Consider the following 26,664-nt stretch of genomic DNA (forward strand, 5'->3'; position numbering starts at 1 on the left):
TCCTTGACAATGAAAGCTTCCCTTGTAGAATGGAAAGTGGAAACAAATACAGAGTAGGCTGGTCCCAACTTAGTAAGGATGGAATAAATAAGGTTACCATCTTCTTTCTTAACTTTAACACCTTCCAAGAGATATCTAAGGGTCTTGAATTTGGACAAGAAATCTTCAATGCAAGAAAAATTATTAGGATCCAAAGTAAGCAGCTCATTTTCAAGTTGATGGGCTCTAATTTCATTTTTAATCCCAAAAACTTTAACAAGTTTTTCTAATGCTTCATGAGGAGTCTCAAGTCCTGCAATGTGGAATCTAAGATCAGGAGAAATAGACATCCCTATCAGACCACGTGCTTGATCTTGTCTATTTTCCCATTTTGCCGCCTTGTCTTCATCTTTTGGTTTCTTCTCTTGGTTTGTGGCTATTCTGAAGAGACCTTTACTTCTAAGTAAATCTTCCATGTATTCTACCCATTGGAAGTAGTTAGTGCTGTCAAGAATGACTTGGCATGGACTTTCCATTTAAAAAAAACTGAAGCTGAAGATGCTGAAAGTAAGTGTTCCAACGGATAGATCTCGAAAAAATAGGCGGTTTTAAAAAAAACGGCTCTGAAAAAGGCTTCTGGATGAAGAAGTTATGGCTTTTTGAAAAAAATTGTTGACGTTGCCGGCAAAGTGCGCGAATGTGCGGGAATGAAAAAATCCGCCCCCACAAGATGGAGACTTGAACCCAAGACCTCTACTATCTTAAAATAGCTTTGAACCAATTGATCTATACAAAAAATTTGAGAGAGAGAGAGAGAGAGAGAGGGGGCGGGCCTTCGTTTGCGTGCTTGCCTTGAGAAAGCTCTTTTTTCCTACAAAACACAAAACACAAAACACAAAACCCAACACGAATATGCAAAGAAAAACGAACCTTGCGGCTCGAAGTTAGCTTTAGCCAAAAAACTAGAAATTTTTGAAAAAAAATCTCAAAGTTAGCTTTAGCCGAAAAACTAAATATTTTTCTCAATGTTTCTGATTTTCCGAGATCACACTAAGGTGCAGGGAAAAGAGCATACGCATGAGAAAAATCCTTCCTTTCTGTTTCTGATTTGCCCAGATCGCACAGAGTCGCAGGGCAAAGAGCATACGCAGAAATGAAATGTATAGATCCGGTTAAAAAAAAGGCTAAATAAACTGAGACCGAAATAAGCAGAGAGAAAATAACAGTAAACTGCAAAAGAAACACTGTATACCTCTCGATCTGAAAAATGACGCAACTAGGGCTACCGGAAACCTTTTCGCGTGAAACGAAAGGGGTTCCTTACTGGAACAGATGCTCCGAACGCAACAGAGCAGTCCTCTCGGCCCGAAAGCAGTCAGAAACAGCAGATCTAGGAAACGACAGCCGCATGCAGTTCTACCGGCTTCAGATTTGGATCACCAACGGACGCGGCCCTCAAATAGCTCTGATACCATGTAGGAATTTACAGGGTAAGTTACACAGAAATAATACCAAAAGGACACTGCTCACAACCAGATCTCAAATCAATACACCAGTATTTTTGACGTGGTTAAAAGCCTCAGAGTGCAAGGAGGGAAACAGTCCACGACCTGTCCCAACGTGGGTACTACAGGCAATTTATTAATCAAAGAATGAAAATTTACATAAGCTTCTCTCATGCACGGATTACCCGAACAATGACCCTCCATGCGCTTTAAATAGAACTCATGGACCAATCGGGTGTCAAGCCACGGATCAAGTGTCGGTAATACCGAGGTGAGAGTGAACCGTCGGATCACTACATATCGTGACCGTCGGATTGTAAGTTACAAAATGTACAACGGTAAAGAAACACACTTTACCTAACTCTAACCTAACTCTATACTAGACCAAGTTGAACTTAACTATATCCTATGTGTCGGAATATCCTAACATATTGCATAATGGAAATAGCACATAGTAAACCATTTGTCTTCTTTTTCCTTAGAGTGCATATGCCACAATAATTTTTTTTCCTTTTTTGTAGATAATTTCAAAGTCATAACCCAACATTTTTGTGACCCATTTTGTCGCTCTTCTGAAAATAGTTTTTCCTCCAAGAAATACTTCAAACTATCATGATTTGTTTTTACTTTGAAGTATCTTCCTATTAGTATGTCATCAAAAAATACTAGCACAAATTTTGTAAGGGTGGGTTTGGAAATATAATTCATTAAGCTTTAAAATGTTGAAAATGCATTTGTAAGTCAAATGGCATAACCAAAAACTCATAATGACTTTCATGTGTTCTAAAGGTTGTTTTGGGAATGTCTTCTTGCCTCATTATAATTTGATGATATCTAGAACGAAGATCCAACTTAGTAAAGACAATTGCTTAGTGTAATTCATCTAACTTCGTTAATGCCAATGATAGGGAATTTATCTTTGATTGTCATTTTGTTGAGCAGTCTGTAGTTTGGACACATACACCATGAACCATCCTTTTTGATAACCATCACCACTGGTGAAGAGAAAGAACTCTGGCTAGGTTGAATGATGCCTGCCTCTAACATTTCTTAAACCATACACTCAATATCACTCTTTTGTGCATGTGGATATTTGTAAGGCCTAATGTTAGGTGGTACACTTCTAGGTTGCAAATGAATAGCATGGTCATGATCTCAAACAGGTGGAAGACCCTTAGGCATTTCTCCAAATACCTTAGCATGATTGTTGATAACTTTTTGAAGATCCACTGGAGCAAAGGATATAGATGTTTGAACATCTAATGAACAAAATTGTGCAACTACACCTTGGTGTCCTTTTTTAGCAATTTTTTCATGCTATTAGAGCTTATCACTTTACTGAGTTTCCTTTGGATAACTTTAACTCAATTTCCTTTCCTTTGGATAACTTTAACTCAATTTCCTTTCCTTATAAGAAAAATGTTATGGAAAGATATTGGAAATTAAGGGTCACTATTCCCAGTGATTGTAACCATTGGAACCATAATACAACATCAACACCATCCATTTGGATTGAAATCATGGGACTAACCAATAAGTACTCCCCCATATTCAGCGTAATATTATGACGTTTCTCTGAATAATTTATGGTACCTCCATCTGTAATCATCACTTGAAATTATGGTGTTGGATATACAAAGCAATTAAGAAGTGTTTTCCAATTTGTAACTGATGAAGTTATGGGTACTCTACCTGAATCAATCAATACTGTTACCTTTTGTTTTTTGATATATCCTTCTATCTTTACGATTTGTGGAGTACTGATGCTAGTCAATGCATGATAAGAGATTGTTGGAGTCGTCTCTTCTAGCTCTAGATTTTGTGAAGTTTCCATGTTTTGAACTTCTTCATCTTCACAACATATGTAGAATAATTTCTTCTCACTGCATTTATGCATTTTAACATACTTGCTATCACAATCGAAACATAGTCCCTTTGCTCTTCTTTCATCCATTTGTTGAAGAGTCAACCTTGTTGGTTTAGAAAAGGGAGCATGATTTTCTCGATAATTATTAGTGAGCAATTTTCTAGTGGCCATATTTTTACTGTCAACTTTCCTTGCTAGATTGAAAGTATGCTCTAGAGATTTAGGTTCAAAGATACACATCTCATGTTGGATGCTTTCCTTTAAAGTTTCCATAAATATGTCTAACAAGTTATCCTCTAGAATATTCTTTACTTTGAGACTTGAGTTTTGGAATTGTTGAATGTGCTCTATAATTGGACCTTTTTGTCGAAGATTTATCAATTGATTAAAAAATGTGTTGCTCTTAATATCTCCATAATGTGCTATCAACTCCTTTGTAAAAATGGACCAAGATATAACATAGTTTTATTTTTTTCACAAAAACCATTGATACCATACATGTTGGTCTCGTTCTAAAAACATGGATGTAATAATTACCTTCTGTAAGGATGCCATTGGTGTAGATTAAAGTATTGCTCCATTTGAAATATCCATGTTACATGATCATTACCATCAAATTTCCTCATACCGATATTTAGAATATAGTAGTTCTTTGGTGCTGACTTGAAGCCTTGATGATGTGGATTTTGGATTGAAATTCATTATTATGGTTTCGCAATCAAAATTTGTGCTCTCCAATTGTGATATCATACTCCTCATATGCGATTGATTCTTAAGAATATGCTTCTTCTTATATTCACGATTTCCTTGGATCTCTGCATCCCTTTTAGGAAGCCTCTCCAAGAGAAGATTTTCAATGGAAATCATGGATTTTTTAATTTCTTCCTTATTTTCATTCATCTTATTTTCTATTCCTTATATCTTGTTATCCATTTCTCTTTTAAGCTTTTCTTGATAACTTGAGAAATTCATTTTTTTCAACATACTACTATCCATTTCATTAAATTTCTTCTCTAATTGAAAACCTAAATTCTAAGTCTTCACTTTCTTCATGAGTCAAGGATGAGCCTTTAGTATATTTAATTGATATAGTAACTTTCTTTGGAAGCATGTTGGAAAAAATAATAACACTCCTCTTTATTACAACTTTTAGTCACCTAAAAAAATGGATCTTTTAATCAATAGTTAGGTCACTAGTAAGTTATGTACTTTAATTTGGAGAACATCGAAATGGTTAAAGGTTTATTAACACATCTCTAAGATTTGAGGCCTTTTAGATCTGAATTTTTGTTTTGTAATACTTTGATATGTATTTTTTGCAATTCCATAGGTGTGAACTAAATTTGATGTGCCCACTGAAAGTTATGGTAACCTTTTCAAAACTTCCCGATTTTATGGCATCTTCCCATAAACAAACTTGTATAGCGTGCCACATGTCCAGTTCTTCAGATATAATTTTGAAACTTGTACCTAAGGTACTTCTGTATGTTTTCTGAAATACCTAAAGATTTCACAGTTTGAAAATTCTCTAGACATAAAGATATAGAAAAAATACCAAGCTGACCTATTTAAAATTAATTTCATCGTTGCTCACAAACTCAAATTACCATAGGGTAAAACTCCAAAAGTATAACAATTTTTTTGTTTTGTTGAGAATTTAATGGCTATTCCTCGAGATTTCTCCTTTATATGGTCCAAGTTTCACTTTGAGAAACCTTACATTTTTTTTTTGACCTTTTTGAGACTAATTTTTGGAGCACACAAAAACCCTAACTTCCTTGGAGCATATATCTAAAAATATAGCAAACCAAGATTTGTAATTTGAACAACATTTTCAGCACGATCTTGCCTCAAAGCGGTCCAAGTTTTACGATTTGAAACCTCATAGAAGAAAAAATTATAGTGAAAATTTTGAATTGACCCATTTGAGACTAATTTAAGGAGCATACAAAAACTCTAATTTCCTTGGAGTATATCTCCAAAAATATAGCACACTAAGACTTGTAGTTTGAACCAGATATTTTTTGAGATGTCTTCTCATGATTTTCCAAGTTTCACCATCTGAAACCTCCCCCCCAAAAAAATATAACTAAAATGCCACGATGCCCTGTTTGAAATAGAAAAACCTAGAATCATGAGCTTTGATACCAAATGTTATGTTCCTTAAGCCTTAAAAATGATAAGAAACTAATAATTACAATGATATTTGAGGGGGAAACTCATTTTACAATGAATACAACGTACAAGACAATATTTGATCATCCTAAGACTAGGTCTTCTTAGCGTGTGTGTGTGTGTGTGTGTGTGTATATAGAGAGAGAGAGAGATGTCATCACTCAATATCTAAGGCTTAATAAGGGGCTTTTGGGTTAACATGAGGCTTATATACGGCTTAACACTTTTTCTACCCTGTTGGTTTGTGGTCTTCCTTAAAGCATCAAAAGTAGAAAAAATGGCTTATTCTACCCTATTTGGTTTGTGGTATTTCTTAAACCACTAGATTTAGAGAACACATTTATCCATTGACTACCATCCACTTCTAGATTTCATCTCTCCTTAGACCCACATACACCCCTTTGGATTAGTGTCAGACACCTAATTTGTCAGCGTTGGTGTGGAGGAATATGAACCACCACAAGGAATTTATGGGACCTTAGATATTAAGTCAATGATCACATGAAATTATATTTATGTGCACATTTATTTAATGAAATGTAACACATCTTTATCTATTTAGTTGTTTATTATTTTGTCTTAACAATCATTTATTCAATATCCTTAGTCAAATCAACAATCATATCTTAAACTTCCTTCACCATGTATAACCAAGCCACAGTGGCAACAATTTCGTTTTGAAAAACCACCACTAATACCTACTCAATTACCATCCCAACCAGTGGAAAATCCAAACAAGAAAGTGGAAAAACTTGTTTATAATGTAGAAGAAGGAACATTTCCTACATACTTAATTTTTTCTTTACAAGATATTCACTTAAGATCAAGAAATATACCTAGTAAGAAATTCCCAATAATTATAGAAGAAGAAGAAGAAGTGATTTCTAATAAACCGTCACCACAATTGTAAATAAACCCATTGAATCTCATAATGATCATTTAAATAAAAAAGTTGTGATCTCCCTTGAGTATGGTTTCTTAGATGAATTAAATAAAACTTAGGTCAATATTCCTTTATTGCAAGCTATAAAGAATATACCAATCTATGAAGAAAAAATCAGGGAATTATGTCTAAATAAACCTAGAAGCAAAGATCCACCAACAATAGATGTCATTGAAAAATTAGCTAGTCTAATGTCAACAAACATCACAATAGAAAATTATGATCCAAGTGTGTCAATAGTTACAATTCTTATCATCAATCTTTTCATTTCGAATACTTATAATTGATTTAGGTGAAACTATTAATACAATGATGATGGAGACATTACAAAATTTGAATACACCTAATCTTCAACTTACACCCACAATACTTGAGCTAACATGTACATCTAGGGTAAAACTTGAGGGTGTGGTTGATAATATTATCGTGTATTTAGTTTCATGGGAATATCCTATTGATTTTGCAATTCTTCAACCCAAAGCAAGTTTGGGAGGACTTCCCCTAATCCTTGGAAGACCTTGGTTGGGAATAATATATGCTTCAATTAGTTCTAAATTAGGGAGCATGACTATTTCAAAAGGAAATGAAAGTAAGCAAGTTACACTCTATCCGACTACTAAATATTTAAATGAATTGGAATTAATGTCATGGTTTGAAGAGACATATTTTGAAGAAGAAATTATTCAACCTCCTCTAACTATTGCTTGAAATATAAATTTTAAAGAAGAAGATGAACATATTATTAGTCACTTTATTTCCAATTAAGATAATATAAAACAATTTAGATATTTTCAACAAATCTCCACTAATAATATTTTAGAGAAACGTTTTCAGGAAACTCGTATATTAAATTCTTTACAACCTCTATTTCAAATGATATTTCCTGTAAACTCAATTATAGATTCTCATGGAAAAATCATTGAAATCTACCTTGGAAGATGTCTAAACATTAACTCTTTCTTAGAAGAATGTCAAGAACAACATTTAATTCAACGTTACAGAAGTATTCTAACGCATTTGCCTGGGGCTACACATATGTGCATGGTATCCAACCAATTCCTTGCAAACATAATATTTATATAGAGGATAATGTTAGGCCTATTAGACAACCACAAAAAAGGATGAATCCAATCTTGAAAGAGAACGTGAAGACACAATTTCAAAAATGACTAAATGTAGACTTTATCTATCTCTAACAAACAATGGGTTTCTCCCTTATTGGTAGTACCTAAAAAGAATGAGAAATGGAAAATGTGTGTAGGCTATCGAGAATTGAACAAAACAATTTTGAAAATGTCACTTTCCTTTACCTTGTATTTACCAATTCCTAGACACATTAGTAGGAAATAAGTTCTTTTATTTCTTCAATGGATTAGTGGCTACAATCATATTAAAATAGCTTTAGAATACGAGGACTGGACAACTTTTACTTGTCCTGGGGGGACATATGTTTATAAAGTACTACCCTTTGGAATATGTAATGTACCTGCTAAATTCGAGAGGGAAGTATTGGCTATTTTTGATGATTTAATACATCACTGTGTAGAGTTATACATGGATGATTTTTTAGTGTATGAAGATTCTTTTAAAGAAGCTTTAGTTAATTTAGAAAAAGTTCTAATAAGATGCTTATAAACAAATTTTGCCCTTAGTAATGAAAAATGCTTTATGTCACTAAGGAAATTGTATTGGGGAATCGTGTGTCCATTGCAATGATAAAGGTAGATCCAACCAAAATAGAGGTTATTATCAAATTACCAATTCCATTAACCCAATAAGATGTTAGAAATTTTCTAGCAAGCTAATATCATTGATTTATTGAAAGTTTTAGCAAAATAGCCTCACCATCTTTCAAATTACTTGTTAAAGATGTTGAATTTTATTGGGATGCTAACAGTCAAATTGTTTTCCGAACACTCAAGGAAAAAAATCTCAACAACATGAATATTGGGAGGCCCAAACTAGATTTTCCATTTCACATCTCGATAGATGCATCTAATATGGTATAGGAGAAATCTTAGGTGAAAAGGAAAACTTTCGAACCTATGCTATCTATTTTATTAGTAAAAATTTAACCACTATTGAACTCAATTATACTATCACTAAAGAGAAGATGTTAGCAATTATGCCGTTAATAAATTTCGACACTACATCCTTATTTACGAAGTCTTTGTCCATACGAACCATTTTTCCATTAGGTATTTAACGAATAAACCTATTACTAATTGTAGAGTCACAAGATGCTTATTATTATTGCATGAATTAATATTACTAAATAGATTGATCCAGAAAGGAAAATTGGGTGGCAAATTTCTTTTCTCGGATTAATAACCATGATGTGAATGTTCCAATATTAGTTTCTTTCCATAGGAGAATCTATTTGCTATATCTATTAAAACTCAATGGTTTGCAAATATAACTAACTATTTCTCCACATGAAAGTTACCATTACATTTTTTACTAGGAGAGAGAAAGAAAGTTATCAAACAAAATACTAGATACTCATGGATCAAAGCAGACCTTTTCTATACAAGAGAAAATTTATTAATACATATGTGTTGGAGAATATGAATTATTTGATATTTTAAAAGCATGTCATGATGAACCATGTCATGGGCATTTTGTAGATAAAAACACTACTTACAAATTATTGCATTTTGGATATTATTGGCTAACTCTCTTTAGATATGCCAAGTATGTGAAAGTGACAATTATTGTTAATGAATGAGCCAACCAATAGCAGCAAATGAAATGGCCCTTCAAACATAGGTTTTTATGTAGCCTTTAAAGAAATGATCTCTAGATTTTATAGGACCTATAGATCCATTGTCTAAAGGAAAAGAATATATATTAGTTTGCACCGCTTATATTATAAACTGGGTGGAAGCAAAGCATTAAAACTAAACAAGTAGTAGTAAATTTCATATTTGAATAATTTTTTGTAAGATTTAGGGTCCCAAGGGAAATTTATTTATTTATTTATTTTTTTCCTGCGAAAAGAAATCCGTACTTTCATTCAATGATAGAAAGAATATACATTTTGTATATACACACTGTACGTCTACATTCTCCACGGGTTTGTCTAGATCCATGAGTGACGTACATAAGTCAAAAATATGTGAGAAGTGACAATTATTGTCAATGAATGGGCCAACCAATAGTAGCAAATGAAATGCCCCTTCAAACATAGGTTTTTATGCAGCCTTTTAATAAACGATCTCTAGATTTTATAGGACCTATAGATCCATTGTCTAAAGGAAAAGAATATATATTAGTTTCAACTGATTATATTACAAAGTGGGTGGAAGCAAAGCATTAACACAAGAAACTAAACAAGTAGTAGTAAATTTCTTATTTGAATATTTTTTTGTAAGATTTAGGGTCCCAAGGGAATTTTTTTTTGTTCCTGCGAAAAAGAAATTCGTATTTTCATTCAATGACAGAAAGAATATACTGTTTGTATATACACACTGTACGTCTGCATTCTCCACGGATTTGTCCAGATCCATGAGTGACATACATAAGTCAAAAGTATATTCCTAAGGCATGACTAATAAAAAATCTAAAGGCTCAAAAAAATTACATACAAAGTAGTAAAAAGACAATGACAAAAAATAAAAATATTAATATTGGGGAAGTTTTAGGTCCCTATACTGCTAGTGTACCCCATTATTGTTATTAGTGCAACCTCCTTATTGTATTGTTGTGCCCATGTAGTCCCCATGTTGTTATTATTGTGCCCCATAAAAGCCCACTATTGTTATTGTTGTGCCCCTACAATATTATTATTATGTAGGCTTTGATTATATTGGGACCCCTTAGACTCTATATAGAAAGGAGGTCCTGTCATTTTATCATGGAAGAATTGTTCATTTGTGTAATGTAAAGGAGGATTCCCCCTCGAAGAGGCTTATTTTGAAGTCTTCGATCTATATCTTCTTCTATTTTGTGAGCTGGTTTCATAACATTTGGTATCAAAGCTTTGGATTCTAGGGTTTTGTTGCTTCAAATAGGCCATTGTGAAATGTTATCTATAAATTTTTTTCTATGAAGTTTCAAAAGCTGAAATTAAAACTCATTTGAGTTGAAATCTTATTGAACCTCATGTCCAAATTTCAGATTTTTTATCGCTATTTTTTTGGAGATATGAGCTGAGTAAGTTAGGGCATTTGTAGGCTCCAGAATTCCATCTCAAATAAGTCATCGTGGAATTTTCTCTATAACATTTTTTATACTAAGCTTAAGAAGCTGAGATTAAAACCCATTTGAGACGATCGTGCTGCACCTCACGTATGAATTTTAGAACTTGGTTCACTATATTTTAAGAGATATGATCCAAGGAAGTTAGGGTTTTTGCAGGTTCTCGAATTCCTTCACAGACAGGTGACCTTGGGAAAATCGTCATAACTTTTTCTCTGAGCATCGGATTCAAATTTAGTAACAAGTGATAGAAATAAGATTGAATATAGTTTGTTGGGTATCGTTCTCAGGGCCGAAGGTCGAAAAAGTGACACATGACACTTCGTACAAGTTCGCTCTACTGAACCAATCTATAATTAGGTCAATGTAGGAAATTGGACATAAATATTTCTTGAAGAATCCAATATCGATCAGATCTTGGGGGTGGAAGAAGGACTCAGAGGGCTACCATACTACGCAATTTTAGAATTTGTTGATATAAAATTACAAAGTTACAACCGTTTCAAGATTGAGCTCCTAAAAGCAAGAAAAAGAGATATGAGGAAGTTTGATACAAGCATCCAGTAACTTGGATACTATAGATGGAGCAATATTTTGATCTACATGATGTGAAAATATTACAAAAGGTACATATTACATATTTGTATTTAGAACCGAATCAATTTGTATGGTATAGAGGGCTTTGTTCTCGTAAATCACTTATCACTTGGTCAATTTTCACGAAGGAAATGATAGCACATTATGAGGATATGAAGAGCAACACCTTCTTTAGCCAATTGATAAATCTCAAACAAAAGGGTTCAATGGAAGAACACATTGAGGACTTTCAAAAATTGAATATAAGGGTAAATGATATTCTAGAGAAGCTGAGGATTAATGTCTTCATAGGGACTTTAAAGGATAACAGCCAACATGAGGTTCGCCTTTGGGACCTGATTCATTGGAGAAGGCATACAAGTTGGCAAGAAAAATTGAAAGAAAAATTATGGAAACAAGGAAGCCTACCACTCATAACTATAAATATGGAAGTGTTGTTACTCCCAGCCTTCCACCACCTACAAGGTTGACACCACAACAATTGGAAGAAAAAAGAGAAAAAATGGCTTTGTTACAGTTGTGATATAAAATACACTAAAGGTCATAAGTGTGTTGAGAAGAAATTAATTTACATAGATGGGGAAGAGGAAGAAGAAAAGGAACAAGAAACGTCAAAAGAAGAGGATATCTACCAGGAAACAACCCCAGAAAAAGAAGAAATGAATTTAACCATATCTTGTAATGCATTGATAGGAATTACCACCCCTCAAACTCTCAAGATAAAAGGACATATCAAGAAGAAAAAGGTAATAGTGTTGATTGATTCAGGTAGTACCCATAATTTTATTCATTGTAAGATAGCCAAGGAATTTAATTTCTTCCTATATCTAGCACCAATGTGTCAAGTAATGGTTGTAAATGGAGGAACCATAAATTGCTCTGGAAAGTTCCATAACATCAAGCTATCCATGGGAGAATATGTCTTGAATAATCCAATGCTTTCCAATCCAATGGGTGGTGCTGATGTTGTACTAGGAGTACAATGGTTACAATCTTTGGGGATGATAGCTTTCAATTTTCAAGAACTTTTCTTGAATTTTTTTTGGAAAGGAAAGGAAGTTGAATTAAGGGGTATCGCAAGGAAACCAGGAAAGATAATTAGCTTTAATGGCATGACAAGGCTTCTAAAGAAAGAACAACGGGACATAATATGTTCACTACTGGTTCAAACAATGAAATCATCTATTTCTATAGATCTCCAAAAATCCTTGGACAAACATTCTAAAGTTCAAGCAGTGGAGGATCACATCGAACATCAAAAACAAGTTATCCAACTCTTAAAGGATAACCTCACTTTGGCACAAAATCAAATGAAACAATAGGCAAGTCAACATCGCAGAAAAATAAATTTTGATGTAGGCGACTGGGTATTTTTACAGCCAGAACCATACAAACAAATGTCCCTCAAGCAAGCTGAGAAGGATAATAAATTATCACCAAAATACTCTGGTCCTTACAAGGTGTTGCAAAAGATTGATACTATGGCATACAAATTGGATCTTCCCGAGTACACCTAGTTCTCCATGTTTCATTCTTAAAGAAGGTTATAGGTGACAAGCTCCCAACTCAAACAATATTATCAGAACTTGACGAGGAAGGAAAAATCATATTGGAACCTGAAGCAGTCACAAATAATGAACTTGACAACTATGAAATCGATCAATTTCAGAGTATCTCATCAAGTGGAAGAAATTACCCGCTGAAGACTCCACATGGGAGGATGCTAATTTTATATAGAAGCATCCAGAAATACTCAAGTGTTGAGGACAACACTTTTTTGGAGTAGAGGGGCATCTTAGGTCCCTATACTACTAATGTACCCCCTTATTGTTATTAGTGCAACCCACTTATTATATTGTTTTTCCCATGTAGTCCCCATGTTGTTATTATTGTGGCCCATAGATGCCCAATATTCTTATTGTTGTGCCCCTACAATATTATTTTTATGTAGCCTCTGATTATATTGGGACCCCTTAGACTCCTATATATAGAAAGGAGGCCTTGTCATTTGTATCATGGAAGAATTGTTCATTTGTGTAATGTAAAGGAGGTTTCCCCCTCGAAGAGGCTTATTTTGAAGTTGTTGATCTTTTTCTTCTTCTATTTTGTGAGCTAGTTTCATAACAAGAAGATTAAGAAGCAACACTAATCTTCCCTTTCTTTCCTTTATTTTTCTGGACCTATTGTCAAATCCCTGTACTAATACCAACTAGAACTAAAGCCAAAGAACCCTCAACTATCTCCGAATGATGTTCCTTGTTCAAGTATGAGCTTTTAGATACATGGACATGTTTTGTGCCCACCAAACCATCCTCCATGTGAGTCTCATTAGTCTGATGTTCTGAAACTGTGAGAATTTTTTTGTCTACCATGTTTTGGCAAGGAGAATTCTCATCATAAGTCACCACATGATCCAGGTGGATATTGGTGGCCACCTGCCAAGTCCACCTGGACCTCGACCATTGTTTCTCTCAGCATTTTCAGTTTCCTTAATTGTAGCACAACTTACTATTTTTAGCAGTTTTTTGGGTCCTGAACTTCTGGAGCCGTTTTGAGGCCCTAAACGACGTTTTTTGGGAAATTTGGGGGCAACATGGGTCCATGGACCGATGTTGCCCTTCCTAAAGTGGTAGTGCTCGGATAGATCTTTCTAACGAGCTATTGTACACGTCAAACGAAGATCGTATGCCAAAGTTACGACCCCGGGAAGTTGATGTACCAATTTACCCAAACGGGGCCCACAGTTTGGCGTTTCATCTCCTAGGGTTAGGTTTTGGAATGTGAAGGGTTTTCCATTGTTTCTCAACAATAAATAGGCCTTCGAGCCTCATTGTAACACAGTTCAGAGGCATGTAGCCACCACATCTCTTCTCAGAGATAAGCTACCATCGCCCTAGCTGGTTTATTTCCATTTCTGGTTGTAAGCATATTTCAGTATTTTCCATTAATGAAATGAAGTATTATTTCCGCTGCATCTTTGTGTATATGGTTATCTCTGTAATTTGTTGCGTTCCTATTTAAATCCGGATCAGTGGTATCAGAGCGGTCTGCTTTTTCTCTGTTTTTCTTTGCATGTCCCCAACAAGGTCAGGATATAAGGAGTTAGGGCTTGAACTGGTTGAACCTTTGCAAGACCAGCCTCGCAAATCCCGACGGCCTCCCATGGCGGATGAGAAGAAAGACGAGGGGGCAGGAGATCCCATCAAAATCTTGCTCGAAGAAGCCCTCGAGCGACAACGGAACGCGATGATGGACAGCTTTGCCCAGATCCTTCAGCGGCTACCCATAAGCGACGCATCGGCTTCTAGCAGCTACTCTGGAAACGCCACGCCCTTTAAGGTACAAGTTAATTTTGAAATCCCCACATTCGAGGGTCAGATAGATGCAGATGCCGTAGATAAATGGTTAAATCTGCTAGAGGGTTATTTTTCTGTTCATGAATTTTCGAGTCAGGAAAAGATTGTTTTCACTCTTCTCAAAGCAGCCCCCCACGTCAAGGACTGGTGGGAAACCTACTGCGAGCAGAAGGATGAAAGTACTGGCTCACTATTCTCAACTGCACCCACCTGGAATTCATTCAGGGATGCGATCAAGGAGCAGTACTACCCTGTCGGAAGCTATGAGGATGAATACATAAAGTGGACCACGCTGCGGCAGGGAAGGGACCAAGACGTGCCGGAGTTCACCAATCTTTTCCATACCCTTCGCACAAAGTTGGGTATCAAGGATTCGGAGCAACATTTGATACTCAAATACCGTGGCTGCCTGCACAAGTACATCCAGGAAGAAATACAATTCCTGAACATCTCCTCGCTCGGCGTAGCATACCGATATGCCGTCAAGGTCGAGCAGAAGTTTAAACAAAAGAAGGGAGAATTTGGATCTGCGAATCCAAAGCAGGGGAAAGGTGCCCCTAAACCACATAACAAAGGACAAAGCCAAGGCGGGACAGCCCAAGACAACCCGCCGAAGCTGCAAGCAAAGAACAGTGCCGCGAAGCTGAAAAAGGACACTGGAAAATGGTGTGAGTTCCATAAGAGCTCCACTCACAACACAAGTGAGTGTCGGGCCAAGCAGTCACTGGTGGCTGAGCTAAAGGTTTCAGAATCAGATGCATGTTCTGACTCTGAGTCAGAACCCGATAAGGGGAATGAAAAAGGGAAGCAGATCATTAGATGCAGATCCCAACGCCACTGTTGCTACCACCAAGATCCAGAAAAATGAACCCGAAGATCCAGAGGAGGAGGAGCGTCTCTTCCACTCCCAGATGTGGGTAAAGGGCTCCCCGATACAGTTCATTGTTGATAGCGGGAGTCAAAAGAACCTCATTTCGGCAGAGGTCGTGAAGCGGTTGGGTTTACCGGCCACAGCACATCCACAACCATACACCATTGGGTGGCTTCACCAAGGACGAGATCTTCGCGTGAGCCAGCAGTGTCACCTTCCATACAACATCAAGCCCTTCATGGATGAGGTATTGTGTGACATTGCTCCCCTTGAAGTTTGTGATGTATTATTAGGACAACCATACTTGTGGAAGCGACATGCTGTGTATGAATCAAGGCCCCGTGCTGTTATTATTACATTGGGAAATAAGTTGTACAGGATACCAGAGGTAGCACCACCTACCGCCATATCTTTGATTACTGCAAAACAATGCAGTGAGATCATTTCCAAAACCAGGAAATTTGTTTTCCTGATGATACGCCCTCAAGGAAAGAAGAAGACGGTGGCCGCGGCCTCCAGACGGGGTCCCTCTGCACGACAACTACAGATGGACAAGGTTGTGGAGGAGTACAAGGACATCTTCACCTCCCCTGCAGGGGTTCCTCTGCACTGTCATGTCAAGCACTCCATCGATCTGACCCCAGGTGCGCCGCTACCCAATGGACCAATTTATCGGCGCTCCGTTCTGGAGAACAATGAAATCAAGAGGCAGATTCAGGAGCTCCTGCAGAAAGGTCACATTCGTCCAAGTTCATCACCTTGTGGGAGCCCGATCGTGTTGGTACAGAAGAAGGATGGGACGTGGAGACTCTGTATTGACTATCGGGCACTGAACAAGATCACTGTCCGTAATAGGTACCCGATCCCACGGATTGATGACCTCCTGGACCAACTAAAGGGGGCGAAATATTTCAGCAAGATCGATCTGAAGTCAGGATATCACCAGGTACCAATCGAACCCTCTGTTGTGTGGAAGACTGCCTTCAAATCTAAGGAGGGCCTTTTCGAATGGTTGGTTATGCCTTTTGGATTGACGAATGCTCCTGCAACCTTCATGAGGCTAATGGATGACATATTGCGGCCATTCACTAACTCCTTTGTAGTAGTATACTTGGATGACATTCTGATCTTCAGCCAGAGTTGGGAAGAGCACCTCCACCACATCCGACAGGTTCTCCAAACACTGCGGCAACACAAGCTATGTGCCAATTTGGAGAAATGCACTTTTGGCATGACCCAGGTTCAGTATCTGGGATACATCATTGATGAACAGGGGGTGCATGTCGATCTAGCCAAGATCCAAGTCATTCGGGATTGGCCATCTCCAACCACTCTAACAGAGCTCCGCAGCTTTCTAGGTCTTGCCAACTTCTACCACAGGTTCGTGTTGGGGTTTTCTCATATTACTTGGCCCTTGAGTCAAGTCACCAAAGGAGGGGCGAAAGAAAAATTCTTTTGGTCTGAATCTCAACAGAAGGCATTCATGGAGTTGAAGGATCGCCTCTGCACGGCACCAGTGCTCGCGTTACCAGATTTACAACAACCATTTGAGGTCGAGACAGATGCTTCTGACTATGCTATTGGGGCAGTCCTTACTCAACATGGACATCCAGTGGCATATCACAGTGAAACACTTTCAGACACAGTCCGGAAGTACCCCACTTATGATAAAGAGATGTATTCCATTGTACAGGCCTGCCGACAATGGAAGCATTACATTTTGGGGAAGGAAACGGTCATCCACACAGACCACTGACCCCTGCAGTTCATACAGACCCAAGGGAAATTGCAGAATGATCGCCATCAGAAGTGGTCTACATACCTGCAAAAGTTCCACTTGAATATCAAGTATAAGAAGGGCAGCACCAATAATGTTGCAAATTGCCTCAGTCGACCACCGATCATGGCGTTAACCATCGTGCTCAACTCTTGTGGGCACGAGACTTCTGATTGGCCACTTCTCTATAAAAGCGACCCAGAATTCGGCCACACATACCAGACACTCTTGGAGGGTCGACATGTTCCAGATTTTCACCTCCAGGATGCCCTGTTATGCCACTTGGGTCACCTTTGTGTTCCTTCAAGCGAGCGTGCCAAGATGATTTGGGAAGCACACTACAGTCAGGCTGCTGGGCATTTCGGGGTCGAGAAAACAGTGGCAGTACTGCAAAATTATTTCTATTGGCCGAATCTTCGACAGGATGTTGGGAAGTACATCAGATCATGTACTTCCTGTGCCATTGCCAAACCGACCATTAAGAAGCACGACCTCTATACCCCGTTGCCTACCCCTAGTCGACCTTGGGAATCCATCTCCATGGATTACATGTCAGGCCTTCCTTCCACTAAGCATGGAAATCACTGTGTTTTTGTGGTCGTCGACAGGTTCTCGAAGATGGCCATTATGGCGACCTGCAAGAAGAATATCACAGCAGAATCCACTGCTAAACGCTTCTTTGAACGAGTGTGGGTGCACTTTGGGATCCCACAGTCTATCATCTCAGATCGAGACAGTCGGTTTCTCAGCACATTTTGGTCTAGTCTCTGGTCAATGCTGGACACCAAACTCATGAAGTCCACAGCCTTCCACCCTCAAACTGATGGCCAGACAGAGGTTGTCAATAGGATGATTGTGCACATTCTGCGCATGTATAACTCAAAGCATCCACGCACATGGGATGAGAGCCTCCCCTATGTTCAGCACAGCTACAACCGAGCTCTTCACAGCTCCACTGGCCATAGCCCTTTTCAGGTGGGTTTGGGATTCCAACCACTATGCCCCATTGATGTGGCCATGCCACTTGCAGCTACTCACATAAATTCAACTCATGTCTAGTCCGAAACAAATAAGGCCACCAGCTTCATTGAGCGCATCCAACATATTCGCCAGCAGGTCCATGACATTCTTGAGAAATCAAATGCCAAGTACAAGCAGCGACATGATCAACATCGGGTGCCACACAAGTTTCAGGTGGGCGACAAAGTCTGGTTGCATTTGCAAAAGGAACGCCTTACTGGAGCCTATCGGAAATTGAGACCACTCCGATATGGTCCTTACACCATTACTAAGGCTATGGGAGACAAAGCATTTGAGCTCAGCATTCCCCCATTCCTTGGCCTGCACCCAATGTTCAATGTGGACCGCCTTCGGCCATACTTTCCACCATTGCTAGACACATCCGACATTGCAAAACAACTCAAACCCACATAATTAAATCCAGATTGCATGGAACAAGCTGCAACTGATCGGATCATGGACACACAGATCAAGAACACTCACCAACAGAATATCCAACTGTATCGAGTTGTCAAAGCAGGCCAACTCCTTCAGCAGGGCAAGTGGCTCACCAGGGAACAAGTTCAGCAAAAGTTTCCTCATCTCATGGAGGAACTCAACGCAATGGGGACCATTGCTTCCTAAGGGGGGAGGAATGATCCAGGTGGATATTGGTGGCCACCTGCCAAGTCCACCTGGATCCCCACCATTGTTTCTCTCAGCATTTTCAGTTTCCTTAATTGTAGCACAACTTACTATTTTTAGCAGTTTTTCGGGTCCTGAACTTCTGGAGCTGTTTTGTGGCCCTAAACGACGTTTTTTGGGAAATCTGGGGGCAACATGGGTCCATGGACTGATGTTGCCCTTCCCAAAATGGTAGTGCTCGGATAGATCTTTTTAACGAGCTATTGTACACGTCAAACGGAGATCGTATGCCAAAGTTACGACCCCGGGAAGTTGATGTACCAATTTACCCAAACGAGGCCCACAATTTGGCGTTTCATCTCCTAGGGTTAGGTTTTGGAATGTGAAGGGTTTTCCATTGTTTCTCAACAATAAATAGGCCTTCGAGCCTCATTGTAACACAGTTCAGAAGCATGTAGCCACCACATCTCTTCTCAGAGATAAGCTACCATCGCCCTAGCTGGTTTATTTCCATTTCTGGTTGTAAGCATATTTCAGTATTTTCCATTAATGAAATGAAGTATTATTTCCGCTGCATCTTTGTGTATATGGTTATCTCTGTAATTTGTTGCGTTCCTATTTAAATCCGGATCACCACACCCCTAACCGTGGATAGACCATTTTGTATCTGAGAATCCTTTTCTGATTGAATAGGTTGGTTTTTTGGAATATACTCCTCCTTAGCAGGTGATAGGTGAGGGTTGATATATTGTGAAGATTTTTATTTATTTGTCAGCCTCTTCTTCTTTTTTGGATTCTTTTTGGTTTTGGGGTGTGTTTTGTAAATGGATAATTTGAAAACATTCTTGACATATAAAAGTCGTGCTCTCATAATCTAAAAATTGGGTCCAAAACAAATCTTGATGTTTCTTTTGAATATGGCTAGGAAGAAATTTACTGAGGTCAATCTCTACACAAATTATGGCGAATGTAAAGATATCTTTCTCTGTCTTTTCATTGTCAATTTTCTTGAATTTCCCAAGTGTGTTCCCAATGTCCTCTATGACCCTGAGATGCCAGAATGGTAGAGGAATATTTGGGAGTCTCACCCAAACCGACATAGTAGAAACCACCATAGTTGTGGCATCAAATTCTAGGAACCATTTAGTACAGTAGGTTCCTAAGGGAAATTGTTATTAACTAAAGAGCACAATTTACTTCAAAACTTGTGAGAGGAATTATTGAAAATACAATATTAAACATCATAAGTATTCTCCTTACCATTCATAGGCCAATGGTCAAGTGTAGTCTACAAACAAAGTCTTGGAAGAAATCATGACCAAGACAATCCAACTTCATCAAAAGGATTGGGTATATTGGCTTCAAGTAGCTTTGTGGGACAAGAGTAGAACATGGAAAAATACACTGGTTTTACCCCTTATGAACTAGTATATGGTAAGCAAGTCCTCCTTCCTATTGAATTTAAAATTCAGTCTTTTAATTTTTTTTGTTAAATTAGGAATAGACTTGACTGAAGCTCATAAGCAAATAATTTTGTAGCTAAAAGAGTTAGATTAAATCTGACAATATGCTCTACAACAAATTGTTTTGAATAAAAAACAAAGAATGAAGTTGCATGACAAGTTCATTAAAAGAAATCAATTCAAAATTGATGACTGGGCTTTTCTCTTTGATTCCAAATTTAAATATTTCAATGGTAAATTCAACACTCACTAGCTCCACCCTTTTGAAAGAAGTGTTTGATAATGGTTATGTAAAGATAATTGTAGTTGAAGAGAAAGGGGTTTCATTTGTGGTCAATGGTTATAGGATGAAACTCTAAAGTAGGCTAATCAATCAAAATTATTTTATTCCCCTACTATATAAGCAAATTGAGATGCAAGTTGTGTGTGAAGAGTGACATACTCTTACCTCTCTTCCATTTTGAATTTATTTTTTCAATTTATATATATATATATATGGAAAAAAAACAATAGTAAGAAAAAACTAGTTAAACTTAGTGAAACTCCAAAATAGGACTAAAAGTCAATTAACAAGGGGAGGAGAGAGAAAAGTGGTGGATAGCTACACAAAATTAGGGATGAATTGCACATTCACAATAGGGAAGCCTATGCATGAGGGAATACACATTAATTTAGTGGAGTGAGCCATGTCATCCTCCAACCAGTGTCCAATAAGTGCCACATGTAATCCTAAGTGGCACCTCTTTGTACAAAAAAGACCTACTAAACGTAGACAACCCTAAAAATAGAAAATGTGCTAAATGATTGAGATGTCTAGTAGTGAAATAAAAGTGGTCATATGTGCCCCTAATAATTTATGGAAGCGGGTCTAATGATGGCCAAGGTGTAGGTCATGATGAGATCTTAATGAACTACTAGTGTAATGTATCCCTACACCCCCCATGAAGCCTAATCAAGAGTAAGCTAGTGAATGAGCCCCAACGATCTCAACCATGTTGGATACTCATGTACAACAACTACGTAAAAAAAATAAATGAGTCATAGAAATTTGAAACCATTTTAGGTGCTCATGAAACAACTAAAGGAATACAAAATATGAAGAGTGAGGTAAAAAGGGAAAACATAATGGGAAGAAAATCCCCCTCAAAATACAATGCATACTATTTCAACTATGCAATTGCTACAAAGAAGGATGGTGTTGTTGATCAACTCCATAATGAATACGTCCTTGGATCTATCCTATACCATCAAATGAGAATCATTTTTCTTTTGGTCGAGTCTTGTACTTGCTAACATTAGCTATGATAGCTCGTGGAGTACCAAAAAAATGAAATATACTTCCCTGTGACTTGGCAATTTCATCCACTAGTTGACTATATAGTATGATGTGCCCTCTATATCATGTGATACAAATCTATAATAGGATTATGTTGGACATATAAATAAGATCCTAAAATTGAAACATAAATATCCAAAGAGTATGCAAAATAATCTTGAAGATCTCCCTCAAAAATAGGTGTTGTAGAAGCTGATGTAGTAGGACTAGTGCAAGGTAGCAGATAAAATTGTTTTGATGCAACCATATGATTAGAGGAGTTTGAACCTAAAATCAATTTATCAAATGATGAAGTAATAATAGGCAAGGCATAATCCATACCTTGATTCTTTGGTGGATTTCCTTTAGTCTTCTTCTTGACATTGTTTAGAATCTAATCATCTAAATTATCTTTTAAAAGTACTTTGGTCATTGGATCAATTATCTTTACCATACAAGAACTATCTAGATGGAACCCCCTGTTGCAATAACTACAATTTTTTCTCTCCTTCTTTGATTTAATCCCTTTGGAGTCTTAGTCTCCTTACGAGATTGAGAGCTTTGTCCATTTACATGATCACGATCCTTGTTTTATACTTGGATTTCTTGTTATCATCCTTCACTGTAAGAAGACAAAACTATGTACACATGACAACTTCTCTAGGTGTGATTTATTCAATTGAAAACATAGTAGACATGGCATGGAAGGCTTTAGAGCCCTAATGTGTGTGAGATTATTTTGATCATGTATTAAGGACAATGAAAATTTCCAAATGTGGCATCTTCCAATTCTGACCCATGGAGAGTTTAGCAGTATAGAAAAAAGAGACAAAGATATAATATTAAGGATTTTGTTTAGAAAATACATAAAGGATAAGTTGTTCCTCCCTCCTATCTGTCCCACAAGATTTTACTCATTCCATTATAGTATTGAACTTGGATAAGAATTCCTATAGAGTCTCGAAATGGTTTAGATCTATAGTAATCATATCATTCTCAAGATGATGTCCTCTCAACTCATCTTACTTGACAAATAGTCCCTCTAGTTTAGTCCAAACTTCATTAGGCGTCGAGCACAAATCAATATAAAAGGGTGGATCAAGGGGGATAGTCAAACGAAGTATCTCATAGGCTTCATCCATCCTATTAATTTTTTTATTTTTTTTTATTTGTTTTTATTTTTATTTTTATTTGTTTTTATTTTATTTTTTATTATTATTATTTTTAAATGGATGATGTCCACTCAATTTCAATACCCATTGTAATCCTATAAAGTTCCTTATTGCACACGTTGGCTCCCGGATTGTTCCAACGAAAAAGAACAAGCCAAGAGGAAATCCACTGATGATATAAATCCCCTCGCTTTAAGATAGAGACTGGCGCTCTCTATCCACAAGGGGGTATTCCCTGTATTTAATATTTTAAAATAGATTTTCTAAGTTAGCAAATAGATATGGCCAGATTAAACATAAGAAAATGTTTTATGAAAAAGATGAGTGGTTAAAATATGTTAATAGGTGGGGACTTATATAAAATATGTGATTCATGAACCTAATGTAACTTAATGCATGCAATTAAGATAAATAGTATGAACTAACAAATAAAATAACATAACAAAATTAAAACAAAATAAAAGATAAAGAAAAAACAAAGACACAAATATCATTGGTATAATAAGTGCAATGGAATAATTGAATATCATGTATTGTTATATTTTGGTCCACAACAAATTAGGTAAATAACTTGGATCAAATACCATTGATGGTATATATTGGAAGGTAAACAATACAAGTAATAGTTGTAAAGAAATTATTTTGATATCAAATCTTTAACAAGCACCAAGATATGGACACAAAACAAATAAAAACAATCTCTAGTATGTAAATATATTCGCCATGAAAGATACAAATAAACCCATTAATGTCATGCATTAATAAAATAATCTGCAACCAATTAGTTAAATATCTCGATTTAAATCCTTAAGATAATATATATTGAGAGGGAAGACAAACCAAATGACTTTAGAAAAAATTATCATCTGCTCAAGTCAAGGTGTTTAAACCATTCTATAACTAGAATATAAAATATAAAACTTCATAAAATAGAAAGAAAATACTATGAATCACAATAGCATGAATAAATTACAAAGTTCAAGAATGTTGTCTACACAGAAGTGTGTAGGAACTATTATAGCATAAGTATCCTTCTCCTTCAAATCTAACCAAATCCCACTCAAATGAGAAATAAGGGTTTTATATACAAAATGTTTAATCACTGTTTTTGTAAATGTCTACATAATTAGAATAAAATAAAATTAATTTTGAAAAGAATTTTGATTTTTTTAAATTAACTTGAAAATTTTGTATCCTCCCAGGATTTGAAAAATGTAATGTTTAGTCCCTTATAATTCTCCATCCAATTTTTTTCTATAACCAATTTGTCTTCAACTCTCTGCATCAAGTAAACCAGTTTGTGTTCAACTCTCTACATCAAGTAAACAAAAAAATTTAGTCTTAAATAATTAGATAAAATTCACTAGTAAACTATTGCAAATGCCTTTCTTACCTCTTTTCCTTAATTTATTTCCAGAATATTCATACCTTATGTTTCTTTAATCTCTCCACAGTAAATCAAGGCAAATATTTTCAAATCATACAAAAAAATTATATCTTGGAGTGCATTTTATGTAGGTCAATTCACATAGGTGGATGTAATTTGAAATGCTGAAATCCATTTGTAAATAAGATTTTCTAATCATGATAATTATTTGTAATTGTTTATATACATTTTTCGTTTACTTCATTCATTAGGTCATCAAACAATTATACAAGTATAATGCATAAAAAGACAAAACACCATAAATTAGGCCAAAGCCCAGGGAAAAACCTGCAAGGCGAAAACCTAACAATCCTTTCCTTACAATTTCTTCGTCAACAAGAGAAATATAAGTCATATATAACCACAATTTTCCAAGTGCCAAGTCAACCCTCCACTAGACAATAACTATCACAAATATATCCATAAAACATCCTCCAAGTTTGCTTTAGAAATCTTACTATGTCACAAAGATCAACTTCAGGGTCACCTCAGCTATCTGCTTTAGGGTCTTGACCCTTTACCTAAGGAAGATGCAACAAGTAACTTGGATTCCATAGAGTCATAGAAGCTCAATTTTCACAGAGATATGGTGCAACAAACAATTCAGATTACAAATATCTAGTACAATAAATAATTCGGATTACAAAGATCTGGTACAACAAATGGTTCGGATTGCACAGAGCATAATGCCATAGATAGCTCGTTTTTTCCTTGAAGGATATCGCCTTAGATAACTCACATACCACATAAGAAGTATGCCTCAGACATCTGAATTTCTCTTCCATAGAAGCTGAAAATTGGTTGACAAGTGATGGAGTATAAAAGCCAATATCTAGATGTTCATTCATGTGTCTTCTCTTCCATAGACGCTGAAAATTGGTTGACAAGTGATGGAGTATAAAAGCCAATATCTAGATGTTCATTCATGTGAAGGGACATGTCATTTGGGTAGTTGGAGACACAAAATCATACTTAAAAGTTCATTTTTTTTTTAAATGTCTAAATGAGACATGATAAAATAACTTTTTCTTTTGACTCAAATATATTATCTTTAACTTTTTACAATATCATAATTATAAAGACCGAACCTAATTACAATTTCAACATAAAATACACTCCCAAACAAAAATATTAACGGAGTTTAAATAAACCCTTCATGAAGTTGAGTAAAATATTGGATAAAATAAATTATAGTTGAGGAAAATATTGGATAAAATAAATTATAGTTATGTTATTCTTCGAGTGTGGAAGGATCCAATAATTCTAGCAAAGGCACAACCTCGATGAAATTTGGAGGTCGAAACTGTTCTTAATCGGTGGTTCTTGAAGGTAGGGTAACAACCTTCATTTGGCCTAATGAATCCAACGGTTGATATCATTTTGGATGAATGAATCTCATTTCATATTGGGTGGAGAGTTGGTGGATGTATAAACCTTCTCCTCCAACCCGACGACATTCACACGTGTAAATTCAACTTGATGCATTAGTTCAATGTCATATTCCATTTAATAAAATATTTAAACTTGAGCCTCCATTTAATGTAATACGGTTTAATAAATATTTTAATATAAGCTTCTATTTAATACGATCCACATATTTAAGGCTTCTTGCAAATAATTTTAACAAAATGTCATAAGGTGGATTTAAAGCACTAGATTAAGGATAATAAATATATAATATTTAAACAAAGTTTTTTTTTTAGAAATTATATGAGAGAATTTTTTTTCGGTCAAAAAAATTCTCTCATGTGATTTCTATCTAGAGACTTTGTTTAATTCATTATGGATCACAAAAGCTTGAATACAGAAAATATATAAGATGTAAAATTAAATATATTTAAAATAATAATTGTGTGGATAAACCCTATAACCAACAAAGAAGTCAACCAAATCCTTTAGCCAATATGTTTTAAAGTTTCATTTATTATTTCTCATGCATGAGATAAGTGGAAATTACCCCTTTAATAAATCGTATAAATAATTTTGCAACAAATATGTTTTCTCACCTAAATTTATTACATTAACACTTTTGCCAGAATAATCATTCACTTACCTTATATAATAATTGTTTTGTTGGTTTGAACAATACTGTAATCCTTGGTAAAAATCTTTAAATAATAAGGGAAACCTAAATCTAAAATGTATTTTCGTTAGTGAATTTCATTTTGAAATAAATTCCCTTTTACATTTATCTGCATTTATTTATTTGTCAATAACTTTAATTTTCATTTTATTTGATATGATTCAATAACTTTAATTTTCATTTTATTTGATATGATTCACTTTCTGTAAGGTAAGGTTTCTCATGTAATAATATTTTATTATAGAAAATGTTAGTGAAACTAATTATTTGAACCTAATGTCATGATACTAT

Source organism: Pinus tabuliformis, chromosome J (genome assembly GCF_031772625.1).
Source record: "Pinus tabuliformis cultivar Carrire ecotype Pingquan chromosome J, CPIR1, whole genome shotgun sequence".
Lineage (NCBI taxonomy): Eukaryota > Viridiplantae > Streptophyta > Pinopsida > Pinales > Pinaceae > Pinus > Pinus tabuliformis.